At 43.8% G+C, this 26,043-nt stretch overlaps 1 long non-coding RNA gene across 1 annotated transcript in view; it reads left to right on the top strand.

Moving 5' to 3' along the window:
- LOC134416303 (uncharacterized) overlaps positions 1–26,043 on the top strand; it is a 40,414-nt gene that overhangs the window by 9,575 nt on the left and 4,796 nt on the right. The window contains exon 4 of the long non-coding RNA XR_010027225.1: positions 24,052–24,222. This is a non-coding gene — a long non-coding RNA (uncharacterized LOC134416303). The remainder of the gene's footprint in view (positions 1–24,051; positions 24,223–26,043) is intronic.

The raw sequence follows: 26,043 nt of genomic DNA, 5'->3' as shown, positions 1-26,043 counted from the left end.
ATGAAAAATGGCATGGATCAGATGGATTAGACAGAAGATGGATTGATGGTTCTTTTTTACTTGAGTAACTTGAATTTTTAATAGCTACTTGAATTTTTAATAATTGTAAGAATTTTAGATTTTCTTTTTGTTTCATCTTAACTGGCTATAGGTAAATATCTGCAGTTTTAGCAATACTGCTTTATTATGGCTGGACACTTGGTGCTCTTTATTTATGGAATGAAATACTGTGCACACCCTTCCAGCCCAAATATGAGTGTTCTTTTAAAAATTTTCTTTCTAGGAATGAACACCCCCACAACAGTCATTGCTGAACTGTTTGCAGCAGACAAACACAAAAGAGCTGTAAATGGAGCCAGATATCAAAATCAAAAGAAAGATTCTCAAAAATGTTTGTTACTGTTTGCTCACCTTCAGAATATATGTCCTGTTCCTCTTCTTAAAATGTTTTATTTTATTTTTTTTAGTATAGCTGGGTGAGCTGGTATTTCTTTTGCTCAAGCTGTCTCTAAACTTGTATTTCCAACAGTGGCAGCAGATTATGAGACGATACTTATAGAAATGACATTATATCATTCTTTAAAATACTCATCCTGAAAGACAAAATCTGGAGAAATTATAGGACTAAGAGGCCTCCTTTGAGAGGCAGAAACTATTTTAACTTGTTATTTTTAGAGCTCTGCAAATCACATATTTTTCTCTTCACTGGCAATTCAGAAAAAAAAATTGGAAATTGTAATAAGTTTAAAAAAAAGGACTCCTTCACAACTTTTTCCCATAAAATGGAAAGTTGAAATATGTCATTTGTGGGCAAATGAGATGCTTCACTTTAATTTCACCATTTTTATTTTAGTTCCTTTTCTCAGATGATAAAAATTAGACACAGAATGGTCTGACTGCTCATGTGGATGGGATGGGGGTTGGTTCTTGGCCAGGACACCTGTCCTGGAGCCATGGACACAGGGACACACTGTGTCCTTAGCTGGCTGATCCATGGAAATGTTCCTGGGGCTCTGTGGGCCTTGTGTCCACCTTCACCACACACCACAAAGATTAAAAAGAGATTTGACAAGGAATGTTTCTGAGGAAGAATGCTGATACTCCAGTGATTGTGGCCATTATCCTTGAGTCGGCCTTGTACATCCCTTTCCAGAAGTGTTGTGTGGGGAGCCCCACCATGCCCTGGGAGGTGCTGCATCTCCCAGCCATGGAGCATCCACACCTGTGGAGCACCCTTGCCTATGGAGTGTCCCTAGGCATGAGGGAGGCATGCTGCCCTCCCATCCCTGTTTCCAGTGAGGAGATGGGGCTGGAATCAGAGCAAACCTCTCCGAGACCTTCTGGCATGAAGGAAGGTTGAGCACTGAATTTGTTTTAATGGGAGGGCCCTGACTGGGAACCATCAGCCACTAAAATCTGATGCAGTAGGAAGAGGTGGGTGCAAAACAAAGGGGAGTAGGAGCAAAATACCATCGGCAAGAGCAAGCTTGGGGCAATAAATGAGGATATTTCCATTTGGGAGCAGAGGTTCAGGAGATCTGGGGAGGGTTGGATGGTGGATGTGATATTCTGTGAGATGAGTTACGGGGTTTGAGTGTCCTAGGAGCAGCCAGGTGGCTGCATCCCCACAGGATCTCACATGGGGAGATCACACTCATGATCTCACACTCATGGGGCGGTGTCAGAGAGCACCTTCACTTGCCAGACACTCTGCTCACAAGCACATGTCCCATGAATATCGAGTCTGGAGCCCTGTCCAACTTGGGAAGGGACCACTTCAGTATTCATTGTGGAAAAAGAATGGTAATGCTTCTATTTCCTTTCTCAGTTCTTTTTCAATGAGAAAAGATCTTAGTAGACAAAACTTGTTTTTCACGTCTCACTTCCAAAACTTTTTCCTCAGAGTGATTTAGCCTGCAATTTTAGAGTTTGCTTAATTATATTTTTAAACTTCCCTCCTTTAATTACTCCTTTTTTTTTTATTAGCACCTAAATATGCTACTATTTGGGGCACAAACAGACAGAGATTACAATTAACAGAATAATTACACTCTTTTTGTCAGTGTAACCTCATGGTACAGAAAGTATTACAAATCCATTTTAAAACATATTAAATGTTCATATTAATGAGGATAATAGAGAACAAGTACCAGCAAACTAAATATTGTTAATGATTTTGAGCTATTAAATTCATTACCATTTCCTTTCATAATAAAGTGGTTAGTTGCTAATTAGACCTTTTTTAACTCATCATTATTGAATTCATTACATTGTGTGCAGTTAACCCTTAAAGATCTGCCTGGGTTTACAGATGCAATTAAAAAATAATTTCAGCAGCATGTGAAGCCGAGATGCCATTCTCAAACCCGCTTGTATTTTTGACAGTAGCTCCATGTACTTTTCTCCTGGTACATTTTCTTGACACATCATGCCTAGCAGCTTCTCAGCTGTCACAGCAGCTCCAGCAACACGTTCGATGGAAACATGCTGTATTCATTTCATTTAATAGCGTTTAATGTTAGAGCTAAAGTAGAACCCACTTGTTTGGCCAGGGAAAAAATACCCATCAGCGCTAAACGGCTGACGTCAAGGAGCTGCTCTTCTCCAAGAGAAACCTGCTGGGAGCTGGGATAAGGTGCCTCTTCCTCCTACAGGGACGGATGTGCTTGTGCCTATCTGGGTGTCTGGTCTTTCTCTGCAACCCTCGATGGAAATCCCATCCCTGCCAGGGTTCATGTCAAAACTTCTCCTTATTGCAAAGCATCCCTGAACTCATCTTTCAGCAGCTCTGAGGGTTTGCTCCACTCTTGAGGATGGGAGGAGTGCTACCATGCCTGTGTCTCTTCCCACAGATCTGATTCCTGGAGAGGGCACTCCTGGGGACTGAATCAAAGGCTGCTTTGCTTCTCCTTCTTCCTCCTGTCCTCACTCCTTCAAGCGAGGGAGACAACAGAGCCTCCATCTTCTTTCCTTTCATATTTCGTGTGCACTTTTTTCTTTTCAAAAAACCCAGAACACAAACACCCTCCTTCCCTCCCAATAACTTTAAAGTTCCAGGTATTTAAATAACATTGGGACTAAAGGACAGCACTCCCTGCTCTGTCTGGCTGTGGCACAGCAGCGTGGCAGGAGAGGGGCAGTGGTGCCTGGCTGGAAAATGCCATTTCTGGAGCGGCTCTGCCACTCACGCTACTTGCTGCAAGCAACCCCCACCAAGGAACAATTTTACTTGGGTAGGAAAGCCTTGGTGACACTTATTGCTGCTGTGCTAGATGGCTGGGAGCTGGGCTGATGGATACCCTGCAAATCCAGGAGATAACAGATGAGCTGTGCACGCCCTGCACGGCTCTGGAGAGGCTCTGGCCGCACTCCTGTCCGGGTGTGGTGTGATGTGGGGGTACAGCTGTGGGCCCCACGCCTGCTCCCCCCTAAATACCCACAGCAACAGCACGGATCTGTAACCTCTGTTTTATTTAAAGCCTGTTCCCTTTCACCTGTGAACAGCAAAGGTATAAATGTGCCTCACCAATCACATTGGACTATTGTATTATACAGTCTATTGAATGTTTTTGGCAGGCACGAGCCCCTGTGCTACTGTGTCCTTATTTTATTATTGTTTTGAGGGTAGAGCTGTGTGATTATCCATTCTTGCTTCAGGCATAGCAAGCCATCTGGAATGCTTATTAAACCCACAGGCAGATCAGAAGGATATAACTCTGATGATGTACATGTACATGGGCTGTACTACATCATCAGAGCATTGCTTCTCTGATGATGTAGTACACATTAGTGGGCCTAGATAATGGATTAGGACTAGCAGAGTGAAAGTTAGACTTTTTGAAGGATGGATATGGTGAGGTTTTTTTTTCTCCCTCTGGGTAACTGCTGGCATAAGATGTGGAAAGGAAAATTTAAAAGTGAGCCAAGGAGGCTTCAAAACTTGTAAGTGCTTAGCTTGTCAATGGGGAGGGACAAGTGGTGATCAAGAGGCTTAAGGAGACAGCTTTGAAACTCTGAATCATTGCAAAGAGGTCATATGTACTTGTCTGCTCGAGTGAAAAGGGACATGGAATGTGTCCACGAAAATGCCGCTTCCCTGATCCTCCCCTGGTCACCACGGGCTGGGTTTTGGGCAGGAGTTTGGCTTTTCCTCATCCTCCAGTCCCGCAGCAAAAAACCCAACACCCTGTGTTATGACACACAGAACTAGTTTTTCAGCAGTTTCCAAATTTATGCTCATCACATATTTGCAAGTACTATTTAGAAATAAGCTTTTCAAATGAACGAGGGATCTGATCAGCTTTCAAACTAGCCATGTGTCTTCTTTTCTGAGTATGAAAAGAAAATCAACATCAGTAAAAAAGAAAAACAATCTGGGCACTACGTATGGGCTGTAGGTGAAGGAGGGAATAACTATTTGCATCTCTGTGGAGTTCTAAATATAATTTCTATTTCTCTTTGTTCATAACCCTTTTTTGCAATGCTTTTCCTAGGTAGCTGATATTTGTCTAATCATGGAAAGGTGTTTCGTGTCTAAACAAAACCTTTTCCTGTGAAAGCTGGGAAGGTTTATAAAAGCTAGGTCATTCAGTTGGGAAGCTGAATGTGTGCTATGCAATTTAGATAACAAATTGCACACTTTAAATATCAAACTGTAAATATCAAGTACTCAAAAGAATATTGACATTTTTGAGCAATTCCAAAGAGTAACAGAACTTTCAAAAAGGAGCCGTACATAGTGAACATATGCTCTAAAAATCATAGCTGTAAAGTAAGGCAAATGCCTGTTTTAACAATGGCAAATAGCAAGTGGGGAAAGGGATGGGTCACGTTTTATTAATGCTCAGTGAGTCTCAGGTTTGTCAACACCCTCACCTGTGGGCTGAGGAAGGGTGTAGCATGAGTGGAGAGGTGCACATTAATTTGTGATTTTGGGTGCAGAATGGCAGCACTTGAGTAATTGCTTTGCCAAAATCTTCATTTTAGGTGACTGTGTGGCTTTGCAGTTTGATGTGACCAGGTTATCCTTAAGGTGTTAAGGAGGGTTGGTAAAAATTCCCAGTTAGAACTGGAGTTCGTAATTTCATGGCTGTCAACTGATTGACGATCATTTGACAGATTTTGAGGTTTTCTTGGTGAGGAACCACAGTGAACTCCAGCTTGTGACCATTATGTGCTTTTCTTTAGCTGGGCTTGATGGACAGAAGGAGAGTTTGTTTTCACTTTCTGAGCAAGATTCCAGAGAAGTTTCTGTTTCATTCCTGTGAAAAATAGAAGGAAACTTGGAAAACTCTTCCCTCTGACTGCAAATCAAATGGACCCTTTTTGGATAGTCCATGCTAGCACAGCTCTTGGGTAGCAATTTTGGCAGAAGGAGGGTGTGTGGGTGTCCGTGTGTGTGTGTGTTGAGAGAGGTGCAAATCTGGAAATCAAGTGTAGCATCCAGCTTTTGCCCTTTTTCAAGCCTTCCTTCTGTTCTTTCCCTGGGTGCCTTACCATGTTCTTGCTCACAGGAACACCTTCCTTCTCTCCCCCCAGGAGCTGCCCTCTGGATTCTCCATTCTTTCATCCCACTGCAGGGCTGCTGCAAAGCCAGCCATGTCCCCCACTCACCTCCCCGTGCCAGTTTGCTTCTTTCCCTGCCACCACTTTGTCCCCAGCTCCTGCTCGCTGGGGAAGGAGATGACAAACTGTCACTTTCTCAAACACCCTCTCCTCCACCGACTACTCTTAAAGAGGCAGTGGGATAAATGAAATTCAGCATTCGAAAGGCTCAACTCCTCCAGAAAATATTCCACCCACAAGTGGGGAGCTTCAAAATCCATTCCTAGCAGTTAATGCTCCATCCTAAATGACACAGCTTTTCAGTAGTGACATGTGCATTGATCTGCATTACAAAAATAAGAGAAATAGCACTTCTTTTCAGCAGCAGATAATTACCAGCATACATCAGGTTCCCTCCTGCTGATACCCATAGGGTGGAGGGGATGGGAGTGGGCATTAGGTGGAGGGGATGTGGCTGGCTCGCAGATCAGCCAGATAAATAATATTGATTGGGATTTGTGTGGAGCCTCGGCACACCCTCCTGGCTGCTGCCACGAGCCACGGGGGGACATTCACTCCAGTGACAGGATTCACCCCAGCCATGTCTGCCTCACAAAGGTGCTGGTTAGGATCAGCAAGGCAGGAGCTGAGGGCTTCTCCAGCCCTTGGCAGGAAAGATCAGACCCAGGTGGCCCAGGTGGAGGAGTGGGGACAGATGTGTAAGAAAACCTCCCAGCTCCATCAGTGGGGCGCAGCCACCCCGGCAAAAGCACAGAGCTCCCCTCTCTGCCTCGCTGCCACCCCTCTGCACACAGGCATTTGGAGCTGTGGGAGGTAATTCCCAGAGGCTCACTGCTGATTCCTGCAGGCTACATGATGAAACATTGAGCTCCACTGGGACCAGGCTCTGCCTGAGGTGCTTGAAGTCCCCCTCTCTGGGGTTTGGCTCTGGGCTCCGATGAGCAGCCTCTGCTCTATTCAGGTGAATTCAGCAGTGCAGGGGCTCCTCTGCAATGAGCTCCCCTTGGGCAGGAGACACCCCAAGTATCTGTGAGGGAAGGGGTGCCACCCACCAGCCACCAAACGCCTGCGCTGCCCTCAGGCAGGACAAGGGCCTTTACCTGACTCTCCTCTCTTTGGGGCAGATGCCTGAAAAATCACTGCTGTCATTTTCTGGCTGAACCACCAGTACACAAAAACTCCTTCATTTTCACAGGAGTGCTGGAAAAGCTGCAGCCAGCAGGGAAAGGGGCTGCTGCTGCCTGTGTAGGACTTTCCCATTTCTCACTTCATAGTCTGTGGTACTTTAGAGGCGAATAAAGCCCATTGCCAACGGGACTGAAAGTGCTCTCTGGGTCTAAGCACGCTCCAGTGTTTTAGCTCCACTGAATTTCCTCTCATCAGTGAATGCAATCTGCTGTGAGAAAGTTTTACTGTCTCTGAGTCCTTATGAAAACATTCTTAGATAATTGAGACATTCCCAAACAATTAAGATAACCAGATGTGTCTGTTATTTGTAATTACCTGAACATGAATTCTTTCTTCAAGAACAGTTCCATTTTTTGTGCTTTTTGAATTACTCCAGATAATGGATAGGAAGATTAACTCCTCTGAAAAGTAATCTGTGGTTTGTACCCAGCATGTCTCATTCTGATGCAAAATCACCTCCTCCCAGAATTAAGTACTGGGGCTGAAACAATATGTGAAATGAACTTTCCAGTTCTGCTGTACTTGTGATCCCCAGCCTGTAGTGCCCTTGCAGGTGACACCATGGGGTGAACCTGGAGGTTTGAAGTCTATGAACAGCCCATGAAGAAGATGCTAAAATGATTTCTTCAAGCAGGGAAAATTGCTGAAGGCTCGAAAGTAGTTTCACAAACCACTTTGTTAAGTAGCACAGTTTGAATAAAAGGGCTTTTGCACATGCTGCATTTGCACCTAGAGCTTCTGCAGCATTTTCATTTTACAAAGCACCTGGCTTTCACTGCATTGCAGCGCCCAAGGAGAGGGAAGTCGAGGCAGCCTGGCAAATCCACAGTGTAGGAAAGACACCTCTGCGTTTGGTCACTCCTTCTTCTGGGCTTCAGTATCAAAATTGGTATTTCCAGTCATGATTTTCTGTTGCAAAAGGAGTCTTCTGAGTTTTCCCCCTTCCTCATGTCATCAAACAGAGCTTGATTGAGAAGGGGCTGCTCACACCCAGCTCTGGGGTTGACATTTGTCCCTTTTCTGAGGAGCCTCCTTCTCTCTGCTGGCTCCTGGTGAGTTTCCCTCCTGCTGTGCCTGCAGCTGTGCTGCTGTTTCATCAGGACATGGGCTCCATTTCCATGGTATTGCAGGCTTTTTGGAGGCAGCTCCCTAAATTCAGCTCCCCCCCAGGAGCTTTGTGTCAGTGGTCCTTTCTGCACCAGGGTCTGTAGCTCTGTGCTGGTTATTCCTGACTTGGAGTCTTTACTTTCAGATCCCTTCTTCTGGTCCTTTCCTGGCAGTGCCTCTGCGGAGAGACAGGCAAAGGGCAGTGCTGCTGCTGCAGGATCAGGGCAGTGAAGCTGTTTAATCACAGCTTTTATCCTCACATCTCACTGCTTATCTGGTACCTGGGCACTGGAAGGAGGAAGGGACAAGTGTCCAAGTCCCAAGGTTCTGGTCTGCTTTTCCTCTCCTGGCTCCATGGCCTCATCTTTGTCTTCTCCCCAGACAACTTCCTCCCATTCTGTATGTGCTTATAATTGACAGTGGTGAGTCTGGTGGGGTGATGTTGCCTTCACTTGTTCCAAGACAAGTTTATTTTTCAGAAAAAAAAGGAAGAAAAGCAATTCTTGCATGAGTACTTGGTGACTGGTGAGTTCAATATTAAGGTTTTTTTCCCCTTGAAGCTCTTTCCCTCTTGACAGTTTTGCTCTGGGCCCTGTTATCTTTGTTGTCCCAGAGGAACATCCTTGAGTGTGTTAGTCATGTACATATCAACTGAGACTTCTGTCACATATTTCAGCTTGCTGAGGACTCACAGGTCATAGTATTGTCGGGGTGCTGAACATAGATGGGGCTTGGAGGTGGTTGGGAGACTGGTGAGAAATGCCTGTTTGCACTCCTGTTCATGGTTAGGAGGTTTGCTCAGGACAAGATAAAGTCCATCCTCTCTGCTGCACACAGGGAGCTGGGACACATTTCCAGGTAGAGGAGCACATGGTGGAGGACCTGGTGGTTTAAATTCCCTCTCCTTCAAAAGTGGAAGGCATCATTGATTTGTTACCTGGGAGCCTACTGATGTTTTCAGGCATTTTTCATCCCTGGAAATGCAAGGCAGGATTTCTGGTGCAGGAAGGCAGTGCAGCACTGATTTCTTCACTGGATTCCTTCAGGGCTGATTCTCCTCAATCAGACCAGTCCTTTTATGTTATTTTATATTTTATATTGTGCATATTTTTGTGTTGCAAGAAAGGAACATGCACATTTCTTTTGTGTGGTCATTTTATGTGCAGCAAAACGTGGCAATCTTTGGAGGTGAGCTCCCTTCTGGTGGGGAGAAGGAGCCTTATCTGAAGCAAACCATGTGCTAAAGTTTGCCTTCAGGTGAACTAAGACTTTACAAAGACTGGCTTGGGATTTCAGGAATGGCTCGAAGACCTATAATAAAGTAGAGAGTTGCACAAAAGGATTTAATTTTAATAGCATTGTGTGTGAGAGCAAGAGGGAGAAGGCTGGAGTTTAGTCACACGGAACGGAAATGTAAGGGAAGGGAGGCAGAGGGAGAAGAAAAGTGGGCTAGGTCAAAAAGATTGCAGAAAATTCCAATAAAAGATGAACCAAAGCACGAGGCATGAGGCAGGCTGGCAGAAAAGTGTTTGTTCAGTTTGAATGTATTTGGTACTGGGACAAGAGCAAGGTGAGAAGGGAAGGGAGAGGAAATTGAGCCTACAACTACCTCTGTATCTACTACTGAAAAGTGTAAGCGCCACTGAAATGTGGTTTTTCTTCCCTTGGAGAATGTGTGAATGCTGGTTTTTTCCCCCAGGAGTTTCTAAGTGTCTTTTTGTACTAACAGTGAAGCAGACATCAAGGTCCTACAGTGAGCAACATAGATGTGGCTGGAGGTGCCCAGGGAAACAAATCCATGGAATATGTCTCTCTGCCAGCACCCAAATGTTCTGTCAGATGCAAGTTGATCTCAGGAGCACTTCTGGTGGAGCACTGGGGGGTTTGGCAAGGTCAGGAAAAGTGCTTGGATCCTCCCAGGTCTCCATTCCTGCAGAGTGCTCATGCTGCTCCTTCTCTGTCTCTGTCCCCATGGATATAAGAGGGTGCTTTACAGCCCCTGCCCCATAAATGCCATAAATGTGCCATTCATGGTCTGCTCCTTTCCAGCATGTGCAGGGACAAGGAGGGGAACCTTTCCAGGGCTGAGCCAAGGACAGCCCTGCCCTTGGGGGTCCCACTGAGCCCCCTGCACAAGCAGCATTCAGACCTGCTTACCCAGCCTGCCCTCACCACAAATCCTGCATTTCCAAATAAATATTTTAATAAAAGGGAATTGTGTAGATTGTTAGTGTAGCTTATTAGGTTTTAAAAATTCATGTTTCTAAATTCCCAGTATTATTTTCCCCTTGCTTAAAAGGGAAAAAAAAAGAAAAGAAGGGGGGATGGCAGAATCTCTTTTCAATAAGGGTTTAATTGTCTGTTTCATCTGGAAAGCTCTCTGAATTGAAACTCCCTTCTCCACAGTGCTACCTGAGCACTTCACAATTTTATTCTCTTGAAGTGTCTATTTTACCATTTGTCTCACTTTCAAGCTTTTAGCTAGAACTGGACATTTGTGGCCAGACAAAGGAATTTAAACTAAGTAGTGTGTTATGGACTACTTCAGGTGACTCTGCTTGGATTATATCGCTCTGACACTGCAGCAGCTAAAGCAAAGGGCATTAACACGAGCCCATTGAATGTAGACCTGCAACTGAGATGAGAGAATTTCACTGAATTCCCCATTGCATCTTTCTACTGACCTTACCCCTGTGTTTGGGAGATGCCTGAACTAAGGGAAATATTTTATCTTTGGGGTTTTTTAAGTTCCTAGATAAAGATGCTTATGGATCAGGAAATGATACGCTTTACCTGCAGTAGTTCAGGATATGGGAATTTGGTTTTCTGTCTTCCTTGATTCCCAGCTTGGAGTTTAGGTTTGAAAATGGAGTAGACTTAGTGGCATTAATGGTGTGGCAGATGGGGCTGCTTTGTAATGGGTGGTGAGGCCAGACACCCGAGGCTGGCAGAGTTTTGCAGGAGGGGACAATAATGAATATGAGTGGTAAATCAGTCAAATGACAGGTGATTCCTCCTGGAAAACTCAAAGAGCCACTGGAGTGCAGCTGTTGGAGGTCTGGGAAGCAGTAGGTGCTCAGGAGCACCTTGTGCTGGCAGTCAGAGGTACCAGCACTAGGAGGTAATTTGGGACATAAAACCCCTCTGCTGTTACTGTCTGTACTTGGGTACATTGCAGGAATGCCCCTTCCAGTACTGCTCAGAAAACATAAAATATGCTAAGCACCTGTTAAAGGGAAAGAAATAATGTGTGGCAGAGAGACATGAAGGATATGCATAAAAATATATAGGAGACCCCTCTGATGGAAATGTGAAATGTGACATTTTTGTGCCTGTGATGCTGCAGAGTGCGATGGCCATGCTGGTGGCAGGGCTGCAAAAGGGTTGTTTTTCTATTAAGGGCAAACAAAATGAGGGCAAATTTTTTTAAGTTGAGGAATTTTGTGGTACTGGGAGGAAAATGACTGCAGGCCCTGGTACAAAGGAGCAGGGGTAAACAGCACAATGTGCTGGGAGTGCAGCTGCGTGTGCAGCAGTGCCGTGCATACATTAAGTGCCCGCGTTGTCAGGGCGAGTGACAGCGGTGACTGAAAGCCAGGCAGGAGCTCCTGTCAGCACTGGGCAGAGTCACAGCACTCCTAATAACCAAGTCTATTCTGGTTACATCTGACATGGGCATCCAGAGCCTCTGCTTTGGGGAATTTTATTTATTCTGACCCAAGGAAGGCTGCTGAGCTGCTCCGTTGGGTGCAAGCCTCCTGCCATTGCAATTAGACAAACCCATCCATGCTGGTTCATCAGGAGGATGGAATTTTCTGCACCCTCTTTCCTTTCTGCATCTTTTTTCCCCTCCTGTGGGACTTTACTGTAGGAAGGAAAAATAGAAAAGCATGGGGATAACTAAAGAAAGCTTTTCTGGAGATGTGCCTTGGATGCTCTGACCATTTGTGAAGTTATTCCATGAGGGGCAGTGAATCATGGAAGTCTGGGGTCTTGTGCCTACAACTGTGCATCAATTTGTGCAGAAAAGGGACTGCACAGCCCCAGATTTCTCCTTTTTCCCCAGGAAAACCCTCCAAAGGCCAAATCAGGAGATTTAGGCCATGTCCCAGTTTGATTAAGGTAGGTCTGTGTGTGTGACTTACCCTGGGCTGAGCATATCCAAGGCAGGAAGGTAAACATCCCATTGTGCTGGATTTGATGGAAGAAAATCCTGGAAAACCTTGCGCTTTTCTAAGAAAACTGCCAGAGGCAGATTATTAGGTCTGAATTAAAATGCAGACGAGATTCATTAAATTGTTGACCCTGCCCCCTCCAAAAAAAGTCAGGTTGCCATCTTAAATTGACAGCATTAGAGACAAATTATGTGCACTGATTAATAAGTGTGGGCTAAATTACGGCTCGGAGAGCGGCTGGAGCGCGGTGGGAGCGCCAGCGAGGGAGGGAGCACGGGAGGCAAACGCCACCCTGCCCGTGGGCACAGAGCAGGGCCAGGGGCTCCTGTGGCACCAGGCACGGTGGAGGAACCAGCAGCAGGATGAGCTTCCTCCAAGGAACCCATTCCCTCTGAGATGCTGCTGGGGCACCCTGGTGCCAACCTGCTCCCCTGGGACATTGGTGCTGTGGGTCTGTGTTGAGCTCAGGGACTGCATTCCCCCTTTGCTTTGGGGTTTGGGAGCTTTGCGTTCAAACAAGGAAAAAAACCCACCCAAACCTTGGATGGGTTGGATTTAAGAAGTTAAATAAGAAAGGCAGGGCAAATTAAAGACTTGAGAAGCTAATTTCTACACACTGGGGGAAAAAATATACTGACCATTTCAGCATTTCAGATGCAAAAGGGAAAAAAACAGGCATAAAAACATGTGGATTACTCACAAGACATAGTTCTCTGCAGATACTATGACCGGTACATAAATAGTAAAATGAATGTTATTAACATGTTAATTTTACTAACCCTTTAACCTATTGATTAGCCAAACAGAAGGAAACAGCATCTTTTCATGCTTCAGCCCCCCCTTCCTTTTCATGTAATTGGATTCAAATTCACATCTGTAGCTACTAAACCAATGTTTTCAACCTTTCTTCTACACCTCCCCACCCCCAACTGTTTAACCTCCCATCTCCAGCGCTGGCATAAATGGAAGCCTTTATTTGTGAATATTCCGATAAGCACTTTGCCTCCAACTATATTGTTCAAGTACCAGCATCATTGTTACAGCTGTAATTGTTACTATCAAGACACAGTTCTTTGTAATTAGAAAGTCAAGATGGTATTCAGCAGTATGGCAGCACAGATTCTCATTTGTTAGGCTATTAGAAAAAAAATGTTTACAGAGAAAACAGTGTCATTGTTTAGTGCTCTTAATTGACCATCTGCCTGGTAAAGAAATGTCCAAAGAAGGATAAATAAGACTATAGTGCACTTATTTATTTATTTTCTTTGTGCAATGAGTAAATTAGGAAAAGCAACAGCAGATCCAAACTAGACAAGACATTGCTAAATCAGGCTGCAAGTGAAATCATGTCATGAATACATTAACTTTTATTTCTCTCAGTGTCAAGACTCATGTCTGCATCTTCCTCAAAGTTTGTTGGGAAGAAAAAGGAGGCCAGATCTTGGTGGGCACTGTGGAGTTGACAGCATTCATCTTTTAACAAAGTCAAGCATATGCTGCTTTGAGTGCAGCATCTTTGCATGCTCAATGACGTGTTTAATGTCACCTTTCCCACTGTAAATCATCCCTGAGTAAATCCACAAGGGAGAGTGGTACTAGGAATTAAGCAGGAGAGAAATAAAATTCATGACCATGTGGTTCTATCTCAGGGAATTTGGTACGTATTGACAAGAGAGATTCACACCTGACGGGGCCGAGAGCTAATTTGTAGTAGGGTTGTTTATCTTCTGCCTGAAAGGAATACTTTTTCATATTTAATGTGCATTTTCCTCATCTCCATGTGTGTATGTGTTTGTGATTTAGCGTGGCTAAGGGTGCATCTGCTTTTGCTGCTTGGCAAAAATGTAGTTTCAAATTTCAGGCTGATTCAAAATTCTGAGTTTTCTCTATGAAAAAGTAAAGGAGGTGCAGTTTGGCCTTCAAAAACCAGGTTTGATGTTTCCATTGCACTGTCTTAGGTAGGGAGTATTTGATCTGTTCTTGCAGCATTTGTTTACAGTCTTGAAATGAGAAATGAAAAAACCCCAACAGTATTACCATGCTAAACCAATATGGTAAATGACCAAACTGATCTTTTGTACTATTTGTCTTCCAACATTCCAGGTGGAAATAAACCAGTGCATTTATATGTTGATTTATTACAGTGTGGAGTTAAAAAAAAAAATATATAAAAGAGAAGCAATAGAAAAAAAAATGGGAAAAGGAGAAATGAACTAAAAAAAAATGCATTTATAAATAATAATAATTTCTCAAAACACTACCAGCAAGAGGAGCCCCAGTTCTGCCTCCTCTCTGGTGATTGCAGGGTCCATGCAGAGCTGCCACCACTCAGATGGTGACAGGGGACAGAGCCAGTGACAATAGTCATGGTGCAGATAGGGAAAATTTCCCAATACTTCAAAAGCCAACAGTGTTTTAGCCATGGTTCTTCAAAGGGGATTTCTCTCCATAAAACCTCTCCTTTGATGCCTTCACCTGATTCCTCAGGTGCATCATCCCCCATCCATCTGTCCCTGTTGAAACTTTCCGTTTTTCCATCTCCCCCTGGTTGCTGTACTAAATACTGACCCTAATGTTTTTTGTTTCTTCTTCTTCCCTGGGTATTCACTCTGTGCACAGATTTATTTTTTCTTTGAGTTTTGAGAGAGGACCTCAAAATCTTGCTCTCCTGCCTGATGGCTTTTGAGAAGGGGTAGCTTGTGGAACCGACCCATCATTTGTCTTAGAAAACACCAAACAAATCCCCATGCTTCTAAATTTAGAATTTTCTTATTCTCTCATTTTTGTGGATTTTTCACTGGTACCAACTGCATTTTTTCAGAAAGCAGTGACCCACCTTTTCAGTAGGGAATATAACTAATATAATGACCTCCATTCAGCAGGTGCAGGAAGGTGAGAAGTGGGCAGAGCTTCCAGGGTGCTGAACCTTTTTTCTGTCCTAGAGACATACAAAATTCTGAGTTCCAAGACCTTTCTTTGGTCTCTCCTGACCTGTAACCAATGGAAGTAGTGAGACTGGAAGCCTATTCAGATATGCTGTGTGGATGAGGTCCCCATTCTCACCACCCCTTTCCTTAGTGCTGGATCAGTTTAGAAGTGTTCCATAGTGACTCCTTGCAGTGGCTTCACAGAGTGTCCCTGTACCTGCCTGCCCAGCACTGGGGCCATGCTGGCACCCTCGTGTCACCTTGTCCCTGTGTCCCTTCCATGTGTGCTCTGGAGAAGTGAGCAGAGTGAGCAGCTCTGGAAAATCTGATTGACACCGTTAGTTTTAAGCTCATGCATGTCTAGCTACTTGTTCAATTTGTTTAGTCCAGTGGTCTCCTTTATTAGGAGCCTTAGGGTTTTTCTTTTGATTTGGCAGGATGATTATAATGAGAGCTCCTTAGTGCTACTCCACCAGGGTATCTGCCCACTTGCTCTCAGCCTCTGCTGTATAGCTTGTGATTAATGTAAAACAGTCAGATGCCCTTCAGATCAGTCGAATTTGGTGATTCTATTATAAACATGAAAAGCGTGCTGACCGCACAAAGCCCTTGGTGGTACCAATTAAAGACAGCGCCATTTAGTTGGCACTTCTCATGCCGCTGCTTTTTTCCCTTTTTCCCTTTTTTCCTTTCATGGCAAATCTTTTCCATGGCAGTGGTGGCCCCGCTGCTGCCACGCACCTGTGCCATGCTCCAGCCCCGGGGCACGGCTGCCTGGGCCGGTGGGGAAGGGAAGCAGCTTGCCCTGGCCTCTTGCTGCCTGGTTCTGTGCCCCTCAGCTCCTGCTCCGTCTGGCCAGCCTGAGCAGTGGGAGTTGAGTCCAGTCTCTCTCCGTGTCACCGTGCAGGGACAGAGCTGCCTGCGCTGCCCCCAGCACAAAGCCTGTGGTGTCCCCTCCCTGCCGCTGCAGAGCTCCGGGCTGCCACCGCAGATCATTTGATAAATTTCACGGTTAGACCCCAGCTTATCTTCATTATCTTTTTATTTCAGTCAGTATTCCAAGTATTCCTTTAATGTCATAAGTGAAGAGCTGGATTACACACAAAGTGTCCAGTGTTAAATCCTATTTACATGCAAAAGTTGTGCCAGTTTACCCTGAGGTTAAATCAGTGCAAACCCCTTCTGTGAGGACTCTTCTAAACTAATGAGAATGACCTCCCATAATTTCTTTAATTAAAGAACAACAACCACCTAAATCAAGATAAAACATGCTTCATATTAAATAAGGTTGGCCAAGCAAATGGGTTTGCATTGCTTGAAGTGCTGACTCCTCGTTTTACAGGGACTGAATCCCACAAATGCCTTGGACAGAGGCAGTGCCAGCCCTGCTTCCTGACTCTGACAGGATGTCACACCTGCCCCTCTAAAAGCAGCACAGGCTCTGCCTCTGCCTGTGGGGTGGCCGAGGTCTCTCTCCAACATCCACCCTTTGTGCTAAATCCCATGCACCACTTCTATTATTCCACAAATCCACACAAACTGTCTGGATCAAGGCAAAAAAAGTGGTTTTTTCATGCAAGTTACTCCCCCCACCACCACTCCGTGTTTGTCAGAAAGGAATAAAACTGCACCATATAAAGGCAGAGAGAAAAATCCTTTATTTCTGAAATTTTATCTTCCAGAGGCAGCTTCTTCCTTGCATAAGACTCTCCATAAATCCGAGGTCTTGTAACTTTGATCTATTCACCCCCTGCCTACAACATAGACTCCAACCCCACCTCTTCCTTAATGGACTGTAAGGAATTGAGGAACACTTGGGTAAGAAAAAAACTCTCAGTAGTGGTTCCTTATTTCTCTGCTCATTTCTTAAATTAAAAAATGACTTTTAGAAGCTATTCTGAGGACACTTTCAGTTGTGAAGGCAAGAGCCACCCTCCTTGCTTTCACTGCAGAGTCCTGTTTTTGCAGGGATTATGTCACTGTCCCCATCAGTGCTCAGGGGCTGCTGGAAGGGGCTCAGAGCCCAGCAAAGCCAACCAGCAAAGTGACCCCGTCAGGGTGTGCCTGAGTCTGTATCTTGCTGCAACAAAACCTTGGAAACAAAATCACTGTGATTAATCCCAGCAGAAAATGTGGGCAAAACCAGAATGTGATTTTCTTCTCAATCAATATTATGGAGCTCCCACTGATCTTTTAATATTGTTTTGCTTATGGATGAAAAGATACTGAGGTGCCAATATATTACAGTCATTCATGTTTAGACCTGTAAATGAACCCCAAAATAATCGTCATATTTTGTTGCCTGCTCCACGTATACACTCAGCTCACTTGTATATAAATTAAAGATAAACTGCATTTAATCCTGTTAAGCATTAAAATGTGAGTAAACAAATTGACTAACAAAATACAGGGGGATGGCAGAAAAAGAAAATAAGCTCAGAAAGTAATTGGTTCTAAGGAAGTTAATGAAAGTTTGTAGCATGCTTTTTATATGAATAGAGTTCAGAAGAGATTATTTTTTTGAAGTGTTACTCACAAATCTCCCATATCCACAATAGATCTTTTGTTAACTGTACCTGCACATTTATTGTGTACGACAGCCTAATAAAATGAAGTCATTTTAATAAACATTGTATCAGAATATCCTATCTTCTATGTGGCACTGTGAATTTCCACTACTGAAGGAAACATTTAACATTCTCACCATTTTAATGCTTTTAATAAATATTTGCAATTCCTGTGATAATGCATAATGGCAGAAAAATGCATTGCCTCCAAAATTTATGTGGCTGCTGGCAGGTGGCCATTTTCCAATTTTCTGTCTCGCTAATATACATTTATTATGTATTTCTAAGGGCTTTTCTTTTCAGTATTTGGCTTGCCATAAAATTGCTATTTCTTTTACAAGAGAAAGTGCTCGTGACAAAGAAATCTCAATTGAACCCAAACCTGACAAATGGACATCTGCTGGCCAAGTCAGAGAAGAAAAACATTTGCCCAACGCAGCTCTCAGTTTGATGCCTTCCCATCAGCCACAGCCACAATATGTTTGGATCAGAGGCTCGCATTCTGAACTGCTAACAAGAATCAGCCCTTGCTCAGTAATATTTCCTGAAGTGTGACATGGTGTTGCATCATGTTACCCATGACACGACACGGAATAACATCACATTACATGATGGGTTATGACATAGGCGAGAAGAAGATGCAAGTTAATACCATGCATTACATTTTATTTTGTCTAAATTGCAGGAGCAGAATGTAGGATGAGCTGTGAGTGGTCTCTTCTGTGCTGGCTTTGTGCAATTTATACAACAGCCATCGTTGTAGTACCTGAGCATCCACCAGCACATAATTAAACCTCTATTGATGGCTGAAATCCTTGAATCTCTCACTAAGCACATATCGCTCTCTGTGTTTAAGTAGCAGCATTCATTTGAAGAGCCAGGGAGCAGGGACTAAGCATGAAGCTTAAACAGGCAATGAGAAGTGGTAAAACTACTGAGATGATGCATTCTTACCCTCTCAATGCAAGGAGGCTGATTTTGTGAAACTCTTCATGGCATTCACAGCAAAGCAGGGAATATCCTGTGTCACGGAGCATGTGCTTCTTGAGGATCCTTTCTGGTAGCAAATGATGCTCAGAGAGTGTGATTTGTTATCAGAGAGCTATTTGTGATGGCCAAGATAGAAGGGCACTGAATAAATATCTACAGCTCTCAGGAACTGAAACATGATGGTGCAGGAGATGGAAAGAAATATCTCAAACAGGCAGAGAACAGAACCTTGCTACCAAAGGTGACTGCAAATTCAGGAGTTTTTGTTTTGTTTTTTTCAAAGCTGTGAAGCAACAGCATAATCCAAATTAATAATATACTGTATTTTAAGTTTTGCAGTAATAAGCCTTGGTTAGACTAATTCCTGGAATGATGAATGCAGTTCCCCTAGAAGAGGCTACTGTACGAGAGGTTTAATCTCTGATTTATGGAAATTATGGGCAGGTTGCTTCACAGTCTGCATTTTTGGTTTTCCCTTTACTTGACCTATTTTGGCCCCAGCTCAGGAAAGAATCACTATTTGGGAAAGTGCTTACTAGACTTACTGTGAATGTATCAGAGCTTTCCTGGGTCACCACTGGAGATCCTGCAGCACTGGATATGGAGAAGATGAAGGCACATTTTTCACTGATGATCATGGGCTTATGCCAGGACTAAAACTGCAGTTTAGAACTGGCCAGATAGAAAATCGTATTTTTTAACTGAAAATTTAATGTGTCTAATTCTTCTTTATCAAATCATCTGTTTCTCTATTTTGAAGCTAATTCAACTGAATTAGGTGCAAAATTTGCAAATTCTCAGCAGAATTTCCCAGCTGTCCAAAAAATTACAGCTAACCTTGAATATCTGCCCAAAAATAAAATTATTTATAAAATTATTTTAAACATATAGTAGTATATGGCTATTTAATCTAACTAACTATATTCTTATACATGTTTATATTATTAATACTTTAATATATAGTTATAAAAATATTTATCATAGTGTGATTTATTATAGGGATTATACATTATATGGTATAATACAAATAGTATTACATTGAAATACATAATTACTATTAGGGATTCAAGAGGAAAAAAAACCACGATTTTTTTACAAAGGATGATATTTAAATATTGGGGGGAACAGATCAAGGGCCCCTTTTACCCTCCTGATACTTAGGTCAGTGGCAAAATGTAGATTTTTCTGCATAACTTGTTTCTTGGTCTAATTGATTTCTTCTTCCTGAATGTGCAGCCAGAGCTGCCTTTGCAGGAGTGCTCTGCAGCCTTGCTGCCATGCAATACTTTGTTGTGCTGAATCCTTCTCACACTGGAGACGTGTCTGTGCTTTGTTTGCATTTGTTTTATGGAGTGCAGGACGTGAGGGTTTTGTGTCGCTCATGTTCGATGCGGGTTGATAAGAACCAGATATTTGAAGAAATGGAGAAAAGCAGATTAAAGATTTCCTGTCCCCTCATGGCCAGTTTTCTCTTAGATGAAATGAAGGATTTGTGAGTGGGCACAAGTGAGTGATACAATCATGTTTCTACCAGAAAGTTTAACTGTATCAGTGGGCTGCATCTTAGCATTTTTGATAAAGATTGTCTTCTGAGAAGAATTAATGCATTTCTTACTCTTGCTACTGATTTCATCCACATCAGTGAGTTTAATTTGCTTGCAAAATATTTCTCAGAAGTAACTTTTCCTTAAAAAGGGTGGCCATTAAAAAAAGAAACAAACCTCCACAAAAACAAGCAAAGAAAAACACCTGACAACAGGGAAAACTGTGGCAGTTCTCCATGAATCTTCTTGAGCTCATACATTTTATAAGTATTTAATGTGATACCTTGTAGGAATAGACAGCAGCAGGTGACTGCAGTAACTTTGAAGAACAGCTTTTTTCTGTCACTTCTTTTCCAGCGTGGCCCAACAGCATTCCTAACAGAAACTACTTGCACAGCATCCCCGTTTCTCTCAGGAAAATCAGTAAAGACTGGTAATAATGCAGAGCAACATACAATTAAAAATTAATAGCAAAATGATGACATTATTCTCCTCTAGCAGAAACACCCCTGTACCCTACAACAAAGGCCTTTAAAGCACTTTGGCTGTTTTCCAGAAGAGCTGATGAATGCTGCACCTCGCCCTGCTGCCTGCTGTGCCAGGCAGGAGCTGCTGAGTGTCCGTGCAGGAACAACGGGGCAGGGGCTGGGCAGGCTCTGCTGCAGCGCCCGCCAGGAGAGGCGGCTCCATGGCAGCAGCAGGGCAGGGTTTGGGTTACTTTGGATTATTCCACTAATCTGTGACAGTCCAACTGATACACAACCCATGGGGAAGCTGGGAGAGAGAGGAATTGCTTTGCCTGACTCCAAAACAAAGGCTTTGCAGTGTTATACAGAAGTAGCCTGCATTAGGGCTTTCAGCCTGAGATAATTGACCTTGACTTTACTCTCAGCTGTGGGCACAGAACTCTTGGTGCAGTGACTTACCTTGAAGAACAGCGTGCAACTGCACAGAATATTTACTTTCTGTCTTTTTTTTAATTCTTGAAAACTGTGCACTGCAAGGACAAGTAGGCAGAAGTGTAGTGAGGGATGGAAGGTATTTTATGTGGATGAACACATGAAGAGGTGATTATGTATTGCTAAAAGTCTAATCCCTGGATAAACTACAGTTTGCTATTAATTCTTTGGACTTGCTTAGCTGCTACTTAACATTTCCACGACTTAACAATTATATTCTTGAGCTAAGAGTAACTTTTCAACAAAATGTGTAGGGATTAGAAACATTGATAATTATATTAATTAATATTAATGGCAGTGACAATATTTGTAGTCATATGACAAACATAAGGAAAGCAGGGCTTTAATTTTATCAATTAATTCTGTTTCTAATTGCTTTCACTCTTCAGTTGTCAGAACGTGTTCTCCTTGCAACAAGGAATGTGTTAAGCAGGAAAAGCACAGACCAGAATTAAGGGGAAGGAGGGCTCTGTGTTTGTGTATGGTGCTGTCTGTTACCCAGAAGCATGTTGAGCCTTCTCTGTGGGCTCTGGATTTTCCCTCTGTTTATTGTAAGTGCCCATCATCTGGAGGAATGGGTTCAGTCTCAGTGAGCTGGGTTAGCAGGCAGAGAGGCCGGTCAGGAGCAGGGAATGCCACTGAGTGAAGAGCTTTCCAAATTATCAACTCTTCCTTCTTCCCACACCTTCCCAGAGGTGCCACATGAGCTCTGGACAGCAAGGCGAGCAGGCCTTGGAAAAGAGAGCTCAGCGTGTGTGTCTACAGTGGCTCCTCAGATTTAATACCTTTGATGGGCTCCAAGTTGTCTCTGGAGGCAGGCAGGGAGCTGCAGTCCATTGGCCTTAATCCTTCCCTGTGCTCCCGTATCTTTATACTGCTCCACCAGCTCCACACTGCCTAAAAGCAACACAATCCACCCTGGGCTCCCTGGTGGGAGGGAAATCCCTGCCCAGGCCCCTTGCTGAGTGCTGCAGCTGCCACAGAGGCTTCCTGGCCCCGGGAACAGGGCAAACCCCCCTGCAGATGGGCCCAGAGCCCTGAGAAGCTGCTCCTGCTCAGTGTCCCCAAAGGCTGGGGCTGTGCAAACCCTGGCCCCAGGGTGGAGGCCTGAGAGTCCCCATGTCCTGAGACTGCTCTTAAGGCAGTGAAGTCCCTCCTGCACAGAGCCCTCACCCACAGCCATCTGAGAGGCTGATAAAACAAATAATGATGATCTCCTGGGGCAGCTGCAATAAACAATGCTGCCAGCCAAGAATGGTGCCTTTGATGGCTCTGCAGGCGAGAGCTCAGCCATCTCTCAGCTGCTGAACCCCAGCTCGCTGCCCTCACAGGCTGTGCCAGCTGCTCCTGCAACGCTTCAGGGGCTGCTCTTCCTCTCAGCTCATCCCTCCTTGCTCCTCCTCAGCACTGCAGCCCTGCAAGGCTGGGAGGATCTCAGCAAGGCCTGTGCAGGTAAGGGATGCTGTCACCCAGCACATGCTGCTCCAGTGCCTCTGGCTTCTCCCAGATTACCTGGGGAAGGTGCTGCTGCCTGCTCAGCTGGGCAGATGTCGGTATCTGCTGGCCTGGGGAGTTCCTCACCAACAGCCCAGTAAATCTGGGGGACTTGCTGATGAGCATGAGGGAATATCCCCAGTTCATTTGCTTCTTATGGGCTGGAGACCTTGCCCCTGCCATTCCCCTCCTCGTGGACATGCAATGCTGATCCCCAGCATATCTGCATCTATGCATGTTTTTAGGGTAAAATCAGGAAGCAAAATCCATCTTTTTGCGCAAGCCACATCATTGTCAGAAGGCACTGTCAGGGCAGAGTCACATCTTCTGTGCTGGTACAAACGTTGCTTCTTCCCTATCTCCTCTTCAGGGCACAGAGTTCAGAATGAACCCTTTTGTATTTGTTTCCAGTGCTCTGGGATGGACCTGGGAGCCTTTGCTTTTCCCTGTCAGGAAGCACAGGTTTAATGGATGGAACACACCAGAATTGCTTAATGAGTGCGCAGTGAATATTAATAAAAGTTTGGACGTGACTCAGGCTACAATGGCTGAGAAGTTTGAAAGCTTTGGTTCAAGATTACAGGAGGCTGTGAGAAAATATGGTATCCAGCAGCTAGCATATAGTGTGGATATTTCACTATCCAGGGATCTCTAATTACTAATAATGTACAGGAACAGTATGATATGTCCTTACAATTGCAGAATCCTTTTCAAAGATAATCTTTAATAGTTTATTTGACAACCTGTAAAATTATAGAAAATTATTAGTCTTGGGAATTACAAAATTCCCCATAGTACAGTCAAACAATAAAATTATAATTACCTGTGGGTAATTGAAATTTAACTGTTTTTTTATTGTATATTACACATCAATAGCAACATAAGTTCAAGAGTGTCCCCCTCCCCTCCTTTTTCTTTTCCCTACAGAAGTGGGGAAAATGGACAACCCTGCTGGTATCTTGTGAGCCCTTGTCACAGAACAGAGCTTGAACAATTTTGATTAAAGCAGCATGTTCGAGACTGTCATTAGACCTGCATTAAATTACATATCTGGAATGTTAAAAATAAAGAGTACTGAAGCTTATTCACAGCTGCCTGTGGTAAAGTATGTAGTCAAGGTTTTTATTATCTTTGAAGTTCTTATTTTTCTCTTTTCTAAAACTTATTGTTTCATCAAATAAATACCTAGCACATTTAAGAACAGTGTGAGCACAGGAGCAGAATTGCTGGAGCTGGATAAAGCATTAGCGTGTTTCCATTCTGTGCTCAGTTGTATTGTTTAGTGCTAACAATGGTAATTTATCAATTATACAGGAGGGAACAAAGCCCCTCACTGTCTCACAGCTCCAGAAGTACCTGGTACAGGGCCCAAAGCTGGAGACCCTCTCAGACCTCAGAAGGCACCATTTAGCATGAGCATTTGCCTTGTCCCCTTGCAGTGACCCCATGGAGGCTGCTCACTACTCAGCTCCAAGACTTCCATGGCTTTTCTCCTAAACCTGGAAAATTATAACCTTTTTCTTTTTTCCTTTTAGACCCAGGGACCTTGATAATGAGACACCACAGCTTGTCCTTGTCTAGTTGGTGAGACCGTACATTCCCTCTTGTTGTGCAATTTGTGGTGGCTTTACAGACTTTGATGCCAACCTGAAGGACACACCCCAAGCTTTTGGATGCTGCTCAGCCAGGACAAACCCCAAAACATGGTATGTTTGACAGCTACTTGTCTGTACAGCAGCTTTGTTACACACTGCTAAGATGCACAAAATTCTCTATACAAGGATCAGACTGGCTACTTCCATTTGATTCTGTAAAGCGCTTTGTGATCACAATGTGAATATAACAGCACAAGTAAAAATATCTCTGTTTTATTAAGAGTTTCAGTTAAAGTGTTTAATACCCAGATTTTATCATGAGAGAGCATCACAAAGGCTGAGTACAACATAATGGCAAGCCAGGTATTGTTATGATTATCATTACTATTATTTATATATGATCACTGAAGTACTAAGTGAAAACTGGGAAATGGAGTTCCTGAGTCCCACAGAGCTCATAGTAACAGCTGTTTTTGGAAGGATACAACAATAGCAGACCAGCTCTGCTTCATGGAACAATTAATGGTGCATACAGCCCAGTCTGGAAATCCCTGATCCCGAATGGGTTTTCCCATTTTCAAAAATCAAAGAGGGTAAAATTTCAGTTGGAACTCCTGCCTTTTTTTATTGTGGTGCCTCTTACTCTTCCCATTGCCTCTTTTCTCTGCCTGTTGGTGTGAAGGGCACCCCTGCACATTAGAACTGTGCTGTGTCTGTTTATCCAGCAAAGCAGCTAGAAACTCCTCATCCAAGGGGTGTCTGAATGCCTTTGCAAGGGAGAGACACTCTGCCTTCCTCACTTGCCCTTCCCACCGGAGATTTGTAAGTGTCTTGGCCTCCTAAAAGCTAAAGTGGAGCTTTTTGATTGAGATTTAAACTGAGTGTAAACCTTTGAAAAGCAGAAAGCCCAGGAGGGGCTGTATCACCAGAGCAGTAAATGGGCTGAGCTGAACAGGGCAGGGGCAGGACTGGCCCAAACCCCAAACTAAAGAGCTGTGACCTTGTGTGACACACAGAGCTCTGTTTGGCTTTGGCTGTTCCCTAATCCTCACCCTTGACCAACACCTGAAGGCTACACAAAGTTTTTCTCCATCCTTATCTTGGCTATCATTCCCTGGCAGATTCCAGCTGCTGAGCTCAACACCCTAAAAAAAAGAAGCTGGGGATATGTTTTCCACTAGGATTTATATAGATGGGATGCTTGGAAGTTAAATCTTCCAACCACCACAGTGCACCATAGAGTAAGACAAAGAGCAGGAGATAAATTTTCCTGCCTTTGAAATTCCTGCTCATGTCACTCTCTGAGCAAAGTTTTACCATTTTGACACTGGTGAGAAGAGCTATTCCAATGTGAGCCTCTTTCTCTGCACTGCAGTGCAGGGATGAAGCTAAGGATGAGCAATTGGAGCACTGTCAGGATTACACCCAGGTCAGATTTTTCATTCTGCTAAAAGATGCTTTTTTTGACATGAGAATCAGGAAAATACATTGATGCAATGTGTTGAAAAGGACCAAAAGGTTGTTATTTGCTCCCACCAATACACAGAGACACAACCCTCCTGTAAAGCGAAAATATTTTCCAGTGAAAACACAAAATTTGACACTGAGTGCAACATAACGGGAGGGCCAATGGGGGCTTTGGGGAGCTCCTCAGGGAGAGGAGGCTTTCCAAGGGCTCTTTTGCTCCTGTCTGTAGGGTGACCTCACAAATGTTTGGGTAGAGAAGGCAGCATGCATCCAGATTTTAAAAGAAATAAAATAAAAGGGATTGGCTATTTTTTTTCCTCATGGATGAGGTTATAAGGTTAATAAAAGAGTTAATCCCAGCCTGCTCTGCAAAAGGGAACAGCTCACATTTGTGAGACTTCAAAAGGCTTCAGAGTGTCTGTGTATGGATGTTGTTATTTCCTGTCAGGGCTATCCCAAGAAGAT

The sequence above is a fragment of the Melospiza melodia genome, chromosome 3 (genome assembly GCF_035770615.1).
Source record: "Melospiza melodia melodia isolate bMelMel2 chromosome 3, bMelMel2.pri, whole genome shotgun sequence".
NCBI classification, from domain to species: Eukaryota; Metazoa; Chordata; class Aves; order Passeriformes; family Passerellidae; genus Melospiza; species Melospiza melodia.
This window is presented reverse-complemented; position numbering and strand designations above follow the sequence as displayed.